A 9,464-nucleotide genomic window follows, 5' to 3' on the forward strand; every position below is an offset into this window, starting at 1 on the left:
GTCCAAATCCAAGCAACGAAGCAGCTCCCTCTTATCAGAAAGCAAAAGAACCCAGCCCTGTTTTGTTCAAAGAGAAAAGGAAAAGGCAAACGCATCTTTGTGCATGGAGCCATGAAGTGTTGTGTCTGTAGTGATCCGACACTGACAGAAAATCTGCATCATTCCATTGGTTAAAATTGAGTTTAGATTTCTGGGAAATCATCTTGGTCAAAGTGCTGCAAAGTATAACAGCACCAAGCGCACCGTTTGCTTTCAAAGTTAAGACTAGTTGAAGCTGATCACTTTGTAGAAGGCTGGTTGAAGCTTGTTAATTCTCTGTTTTCTCCCTGCTGCTAAGAGTTTTGAATTGATAAATGCTTCCCATTCACTGATTTGACATTGCACATGAAGCCAAGATTCAGAACATTTTGCTTACCTTTTCTAGAGCCAGAGCCTGATTAATTTGGAATCAAAGTTTTGACACTTAACTGTCAACTCTGACAAGGACTCATATCCCTCGAGTGAAAAAATGAAATGGTGGTAATTGTTTGAACAGAAAACTGATGGGGGAGCCCTTACAGTAAAACTTTATTTCAAAGACAAAAGATGTACAACACAGAGAAAAGGGAGGAGGTGCTCCAAAACTATCTGAGAGAGGCTAATCCAAGCTCAAATTCCATCTGTGTTCTCTACTTTGCTGCAGCCCGAAGCAAAGAACTAACCACCTGCTATGGATGGATGCTTTCTCTTTGGGAAAAGCAAGGCCAAACCCCACTGCACACCAGAACTAGTACGTACATGTGTATTTCCTTTATTTCTTTGTGACGATTTCTGATTTGGCATCTTAATAAGAAAATTATTGTTTTAGTACTCTATGAGTTATTGACGCGGCAACCTTTTCTTTCTGCTGAGCTATAAATGACAAATATTATCGGCCTATGCATCTTATTTACTTTTCTGTCGTCAGTTAAGCGACTGACAAAGGAATCAGCATTAGCATAGTCCAATTATTAGTGTACTTACAATTCAGTTCCAATCAAACAGCTTGCACTCTTCATATTCCAGCTGGCTTTCCCAGTGATTCATTAGCAGTCTGATGTATGCTAGTTTTGACTTTTTACGCCCACTGATGGTATCCCTATCAACCTGCTTTGCTAGCTCGCCTTGGAGAGAAGATCAAGGCCCTCACCACCAACTAGTCCGGTGCACTAACAATACGAGATCCGGGAAGACGCATGGGTTGGCATGTGCTGCTCTCCTCTCATTCTGTCATCGTTAGCTGAAACCAACTTGATTTTCCAGATGCATGAGTTGTTTAAATTTGCAGCATAACTGGCCAGTTGAGTTGATGATTATTTCAATCAATTGTCAAAAAAAAGAGGTTGATTACACAAATCAAATCCTGTCAGATTGTTGGTCATAACTTGGGGCAGTTTGGGTTCAGTCACCCAGTATGTATATATCTGATATGCAGGTTATATAAGTCAGCAAACTTAAGAAGAAGAGAAAAGGATTCTCTCTGTTCGGCATCACCTTCTATTATCTGTTTGACGTCTGAGTTGGTGAAGTACTCCATCCAGTTCTTTTCAGTCTGCACATAAGTTTTGTCCGAAGTCAAAGAATCTCTACTTTGACAAATTTATAGAAAAAAAAGTATCAAACATTCACAATGCCAAATCAATATTGTTCGATTCATTATAAAATGTAGTTTCATATTATGTATATTTGCTATTGTAAATGTTGATATTTTTAAGTATAAATTTGGTCAAACTTTCGACACAAATCTAATACGCGGAGTAAAAAGGGCCGGAGAGAGTATAAATTTCGCCATGCATGCATCTGTCCATAGTTACTAATTTTCTTTAGCATGTTTTTGTTCCCTTTGAGCACCGTTTCTTTTTTCTTTATTTGTGTTCGCCACAAGCACACCTCTTCAGTCAGTCTGATGTTATTACAGTCTGAATGTTCAATTCGATCAGTTCCAATCCAACAGCTTGCATTCTATCAGTTTTGGCCATTATAGCAGTCTGATATATACTTGCAACCAGTTCATGTTATTATTGGCCAAAGTAACTTAGTTCTGTTTCATCAATCAATCAGTCGACTGACAGGGAAGAACTACTGCCATCACAACTATTCATAGTACTGGTGCATTATATCAACATTTTATCCCGGTTTTTGTTGCAATTCGGTAGCTTAATCTGCTGTGCAGTTTCACTGATTCCAGCCAATTGATTGTAGTTCAGGTGAATAATTCCAGTTACACCTTTTTATATTGTTGTACTAACAACGGTGCTTGCATTCTTCGAATCTTTGCACCGCATCACATGTATGCAAACTGCATGCTGGATATATATATATATATATATATATATATATATATATATATATATATATATATATATATATATATATATATATATATATATATATATTTTTCCTCCGCGGCTGGTTGTGGCTGGGTGTTATTTTTATGTTTTTTCATGAAAAAGAGATGAAGAGAAAGAAGATCTCTGAGTCCCCGCGCCCACCTTGCTTGGAATCCAGTCCAAGGTCTAGGCCCCACCCTGCTTTTCTTTATTCAAAGAAAAAGAAAAAAAAAGGAAAGGAGGAAGAAGCAGACAGCTCAATCTTTATTCTTTAAGTAACTCGAGCCTCAAGCAAAGCACCATCTTAGCTTTGTCCAAAACTAAAGCCAAAGAAAGAACCAACACAGGCCAGACCTGCTCTGCATACAATCAAATCTTCAGTATCCCCATCCATTAATTCATCCATTGTTCCTCCTTCATCTCGCATAGGCAATAGATAGATCAGCACACAGGATTGTGCCAACCAGCCAGCTGATTAAGGTACTATCAAAACTATTAAGACGGTTCTTGTGCTACATAGTATATAATTTCTCTTGTAAATTGCTTGCAGTTTCTTTTCTTTTTTCCAGAACCTCATCATATGTTTTCATTATGTATGCATCGACTAACAATGACTCTCTTGTGGTAACTAGCAGGTGCCAGCTGCAATTGATCAATGGGTTAGATTTCTGGAGCTTCTTGTCTCTGGAAGGCTTTCATTCAAACATTAGTCATCATGCCTCGGCAGGTATTAATTTGTCTGCGTACAAATGCATGCATGCATGCAATTCTCACAGTAGTGTAGTCTAGTATTATTATTTTCTTCTACGTTATACTCCCTCCGTTCCTAAATATTTGTCTTTCTGGAGATTTCAACAAGTGACTACATACGGAGCAAAATGAGTGAATCTTACGCTCTAAAATATGTCTATCTATATACATCCGTATATATGTGGTAGTCCATTTGAAATCTCTAAAAAGACAAATATTTAGGAATGGAGGGAGTATATGTCAGAGATGGTTATCTTAATTAGTTGGTTCTTGAATAAAATTGTGATACATTCAAGATTCTCACAGTGTTCTCCAAGGATCAAGCAACGGTGGATTAATGTTAGCACACACACAAATAGAGGATGCAATTCTTGCTGAAATTAATTAACCCTGTAATTCTTTAGGCTTAATATTTATTACAAGAGTGGACAAGTCTTGGTCGCGACTTTGGCCTGACCCCTCCACCAAAACACACCATAACACAGTGGTGATGACCTGCAATGGCCGATGCTACCATGCATTGATGGTCCGTCCAATTAACACACAGACACTCAAACTATGGTCTGCTTGCTTACTGTGAGCCTACATTAGTGCCCATGCATATAGTCCATATAATTAATGACAATGATAAATGAAAAGTTGGTGCACCTTACGCATATATGTTGCTAGATGAAAACTGCTAATGCCAGCGACCTCACTAATTGCCATCAACTTACTAATGCAGTATATTACTCCGGACACCATTGAAGAAGCGGTGCAGACAATAATCCCTTATCTAGAGGATACAAGCAGTACTGCGCACAAGGCCATCTATTTTGATGGATGGAAAGGGCTGGCTGCTTCGGCGGTGCTTAGAGCCATAGCCAAAGACCCTCCGCCGTCTCTGCTGAACAAATTCGACAAGATCGTCCACGTCGATTGCTCGAGGTGGAAAAGCCGACGAGCACTCCAGAGGACAATCGCACAAGAACTCAAGCTTCCTCAAAGGGTAATGGATATGTTTGATAGACAAGATGAAGAAGATGATTTCCAAGGGGCAGATGAAGGGTCCAGAGCTGAGATACAAGATGTTGGGGCAGAGATCTATCAGGTTGTACAACAAGAGAAACAATTACTGGTCTTCCATAATGGGAGCGGCAACACAATTGACCTGAATGATTTTGGCATTCCTCTGTCAGTGTGGGGTAGTCGAGTATTGTGGACATTTCGAGGGAGGCTCCGACTCAGCCCAGGAGTCAGTAAGAAGGTGGATGATTCACATCTTTTTCTTCATCGTGATTGGAGTCCTTATTTAGGGTGGAATTATTTGCTTCAAATAGAGGCTGCAGAAATTGCTGGGTACAAAGATAAGCTTGGTGAAGTATCGGAAGAGTGTTGCTTGTATCTGTTGTCATTAAATTCTCAAGGAGGCAATATCATGGACTATGACTGGGCCACACATGCTTCTAACTACTGGGTCTGTGATGGGATTATACAAGGAGGCCATGGTGACGAAGCATGGGAGGCTGCAGCTGCTCTACATGAACAAATATGTATAGAGGATTATTCATCTAATACAGTACCATATTTTGGGGATGAACTGAAGACTCCTTCAAAACGCTGGATATTGTCCAAGGAAAACTCTGTTGTGCATCCAGAGTCAACGTCCTTTTTCCTTGCCGCAGTTGCAAGCGAGTCGGATCCTCCATTAAGATCCTTACCCGATGACATGTTTCATAAATCAGACAAACTTTGTGTGCTCAAGTTATGCCGCTGCACCTTCAGTTTTTCCTCTCCTCCTTTTCGTCGTTGCCGCAGCTTAAGGTTCCTTGGATTAGATGGCTGCCAGGATCTACGACCAGAAGAAGATGAGAAGCAAAATATGGATTTTTTGAAGAGCCTATGGGTGATAGACATACACAATACAGACTGGAATCTGCCTTCATCACCAGAGATAATAAAGCAGATGGCTACAAACATTAGGGAAGTACATATAAAGAATGGAAGGTTTTGGCACATCATTTTTGCATTGGGACAACCACAAAATCTTCACAAGCTTCGAGTTATTGACCCTACATGCTGCTCTTTGGAGACAGGCTTGCCCAGCTTGTCAAGTTCAACTAGCCTCAAGACTCTGGTTCTAGATGGTTGTGTTGGTTTGGAGCATGTCGAAGGACTCCCTCCATCACTTGAATCATTCAGCTTAGATGCAAGACCAAGAAAAGATGATTACAAGGAAGCCAAAATAAGCCGCATCTCCTTGGCTGGTTGTGCAAGATTGTCTGAATTCACACTGAGGGGATCACTTCCAAACCTTGAGGAGCTGGACCTATCTGGCACGAAAGTCAAGACACTTGATCTCACAACTCAAGTGGTGCAGGTCCCACATCTCCAAAAAATTATTCTATTGGGATGTATGCAGCTCCTTTCCATTCTATGGCCAAAAAATGGGATGCCAAAAGATACATTGTTAAGTATTGATTCTTCAGTCTGCCATGTCCAAGCAGAATTTCATCAAGCATATGCTACTATAATGGACATAAGGTTTCTTCAGTCGACCTTGGTATTAGAGAGTAATGTTGACTTCTGTTGGAAGAGTACTAGGTTCCATTTGAAGCTATGTGTCCCAGCTTGTAGCAACAAAGTTGAGGATCAAAGCAATAAGAAGAACACGGCCATTGGTAGTAGCGCACCGCAGATAATGGGTCCTCCTCAGCCCAAGTTATTATTACCCAATGCTTACATCACGTACATGGATGTCGCTGTTGACAACATGACTGTTGATGATGGCTATAATAGTGCATCGCAGTTTCAGCCGCTGGGCTCCCATGTGGAGATTAGTGATGGAATTAGTTTCACAGGAGTGGTGAGCACACGAGTAATGAAGGCTATCATCTTTGCAATGAACAAGACCAAGTCATTGCATGTGCATGACAATTCTTCCGTCACCACTGTCATCCCTGGACATATGGTGTCCATAGAAAGTAATGTACTTACATGGAATCTGAAATCTTGTCACGTGGTGAGATGCCCCAAGATGCGTACGGTCTTCAATATTGATTGGAGGTATTACTACTTTGAAGAACTAGTTGAGTTTTGGGCGGCTGATCTCCTATCAGCCCATTGCATTTGGAGCAAACAAAGGGTGTCGGATTTTCAAGACAATCGTTCCTTTGCGAAACTGGAGAGCATACACCTGTTCTCCTGCCCGAGGCTCACGTTTGTCCTCCGGTGGTCCAGGTTATACATCTTGAGAAGCTTGGAGATCCTCCACATCACCTTCTGTGGTGATCTAAAGCAGGTGTTCCCGGTGGAGCCAGAGATTCTGGCAAGAATAGCTACAAGCCAGTGTAAAGGTGCACTGGAGTTCCCAAACCTGAAGCATATATACTTGCATCAGCTCTTCAAGCTGCAACAGATATGCGAGGCCAAGATGTTTTCTCCCAAGCTTGAGACCATCAAGGTTAGGGGATGCTGGGCTCTCAGGCGCCTCCCGGCTGTCGGTCGAGACAACCGTCCCGTCGTGGACTGCGAGAAGGACTGGTGGGAGAAGTTAGAGTGGGACGGGCTGGAAACCGGCCACGACCCTTCCCTCTTCAAGCCTCGCCACTCTGCGTATTACAAGAAGCCCCTGCCTAGAGGCTCAGTTCTGTGGTGAGCTGAACAAGCTGTTCAGGTACGCATCCGCAAGTCTTTCCTTTGTTTTTTATCTATCTGTTGTATTTTTTTGGTAACAATTGCAGACACACCTTGTGCATTTGTGCTATGTAATATCCGAATAACAACCGTGAATATAATACATACACACATTTGTCGAGAAAGCAACAGTCTAGCCAATCCTGCTCCTGTATGTGTATGTGTATGTGTGTATAGCAAGCAAGCAAATTGTTTGATCTACTCCTTTATGCATTCGGTGATCAATTCATCTGTTTTGGCATTCCGTGTGTTGTGTAGGTTTGATGGATGTATGGCGGCAGAGCCTACAACGATGGCCGGCGTCTTGCTGCTTTCCACCCTTCACACTGCAAGCGCAAGCCAAATCCTTTTGGGTGTGTTGTTTCCTTCCTGAAGAAAGAATAAAGTGGTGCTAGCTAGCTAGCTTGCTTGCTTGATGCCGCACATGCATGCTTAGTCGTTTTGCGTGTCTGTCCGTTCTCAAGACTTATGATTCATTGTTGGTGTGGTTTGTTTTCTGCTCATGTGTGTGCTGAGTTTGCAATGTGTGTTGTCATTCTGATTCAGTACAGCAGAATGCATGTGTATGCTTGACTGAGAATGCATGGCTTGGTGTGATGTACATGAAATGGATTATATATCAACTGAGTATTTATTTATTTGGTTCCATTACCTAGAGATTAATCTCAATCTCCTTTCCTTGCAATCCATCTCCGTCTTCCTATTTTCACAGATAATCTGCATCTTTCGTAATCCTGATCGCTGTACCGGATCACTAGCCTAGCTCGTTCTTAACCTGATTGCTAGCGCCTAGTATGCATCTCCTGCTCCTGTTATTAATGATCCAATATTGGGTCTCCATAGTACCGATAATTGGTTGATAATTGATCAATTCCTCGACATTGTTTGACCTATATATATTATATTATACGAGATTCTTCTTTTTGTGTGTTGGACCGACCGACGTGATAAGCGATAAGATTTTATTGAGTTTGTCCAGCAGATTTGTAACTTTGTACTAGTTTTTGAATTACTAAATTTTCCTCAAATTTCATCACTATTGTCTCATCCAAAAAATTATGCATCTAGAAATATTAGAAAAAACAAATGAAGGTAGTATGTATAAATTATATTATACAACTGTTACAGTGATTGGCGAATTTAGGGGCCGTTCATCCACTGCGATCAAACGGTGGAGAAATAGGAGTTACGATACTAGAATTACATAAAATTACAAATACTTGTGGGACCATTACAAGATTATGGTGGGGCTAATCAATTTCTAAAAGGGTAGATCCGTTCAATTTAGTGTGCAGCGCTGGGAGAAAAGGAAAAGAAAACCTAGGCCCGCACGCTTGTTCCCCGTTCTGTCGATCCCCTCTCCGCTCGCCGCCTCCTCTCCCGGGTCGCTGCGCCGCCGGCTTCTGTGCTTCGGTGAAGTGACGACCGTACTATACTATCCAGGTACGTGCACTCTTCATTGTTTTGCATCTTGTTTCGTGCAGGTGTCATATATAATAGATGGATGATAGTTGGTGATATGTTGTGTAGGTTTGAGGCATGGTTGCTATGACAGTGGCGGTGGACGCCTTCTTGCTGCTTTCCGCTGCCATGATCGACGGTTCAAGCCAATAAATAAACTGGTGTGTTGCTTTGCTTCCCAAGAGATGGTGGATGCATGTGTGTGTTCCTTTCCTTGCTGAAGAAAGAATAAATCATCTCCACTGTCTCCAGGGAGAGTGAGACGGCTTGTGTATCATTGTTTGTTGTTGTGGTTTGTTTTCTGTTTATGTGTGTGCAGTGTGCTGAGTGTGCCAAAGACCAGTGATCGATGCGTATGCTGGACTGAAAATGCATGCATGGCTTGCCTTTGTGTGATATAACAACTGCGTACGTATTTATTTGGTTCTATTACCTTGTCAGACGTGGCGTGGTTAATTAGTACTCCCTCTATAAATTAATATAAAAGTGTTTAAATAACTAAAGTAGTGATCTAAACGCTCTTATATTAGTTTACTAGGTACTCCCTCTGAAAAGATTTATAAGATGTTGAGGGATTTTCAGACACAGCCGACAAAAGTGCAAATAGACCATTATGCCCTTATTTTGAATTTCGAACCGGTACAAAATGCTCACCACCTGCAGGAGAAGAAGAAGCTGATGTGAATATGGTCCAAGAAGAAGAAGTAGCAGATGTCCAAGAAGAAACATTAAATGTCCAAGAAGAAGCAACATGTACTCCATACAAATACTCCTTGTATAGAAGTACATCTGCTTTTAGTTGTGCACCGGATGTTGGCATATGCATAGGCATCCTACTCCTAGTGCTTTAATAGCAATTCCTTTGCTTGTTGTTAACAAGATTTGGTGTTTTGGAGTAGGCACTAGCCGATGCTATACAAATATCAGGTTTAACATACTCCAAAGTGTTCATGAAAACTGAATATATGTTCATCTAAACATACTATACACATACTCCAAAATGTTCATGAAAACTGAATATATGTTCATAGAGCTTAACATATGTTTAACAACAAGTTTAACTTGCTCAAATTCATTTAACTTGCTGAAATTTGCATATGCCTACTCCTAGTGCTTTAAATAAGAGTAATTTTCAGTTTTCTTATTCTACCATAATTTCCCTAATTTTCCTATTTTTCTTTTGTTGCTGTAGGTGTTCATCAAATACGAAGGCAAAGAAAGTCACTAACA

The 9,464-nt window shown here is 41.0% G+C and overlaps 1 non-coding gene across 1 annotated transcript; it reads left to right on the top strand.

Annotated features, from left to right (window-relative positions):
- Nucleotides 1–2,450: 2,450 nt before the first annotated feature.
- LOC109784855 (uncharacterized) lies at nucleotides 2,451–7,419 on the top strand. The gene is made up of 4 exons (XR_012201561.1): nucleotides 2,451–2,828; nucleotides 2,984–3,075; nucleotides 3,823–6,753; nucleotides 7,032–7,419. It is a non-coding gene; the product is annotated as an uncharacterized protein (transcript).
- Nucleotides 7,420–9,464: the final 2,045 nt, after the last annotated feature.

This window comes from Aegilops tauschii, chromosome 2, assembly GCF_002575655.3.
Source record: "Aegilops tauschii subsp. strangulata cultivar AL8/78 chromosome 2, Aet v6.0, whole genome shotgun sequence".
Classification (NCBI taxonomy): Eukaryota; Viridiplantae; Streptophyta; class Magnoliopsida; order Poales; family Poaceae; genus Aegilops; species Aegilops tauschii.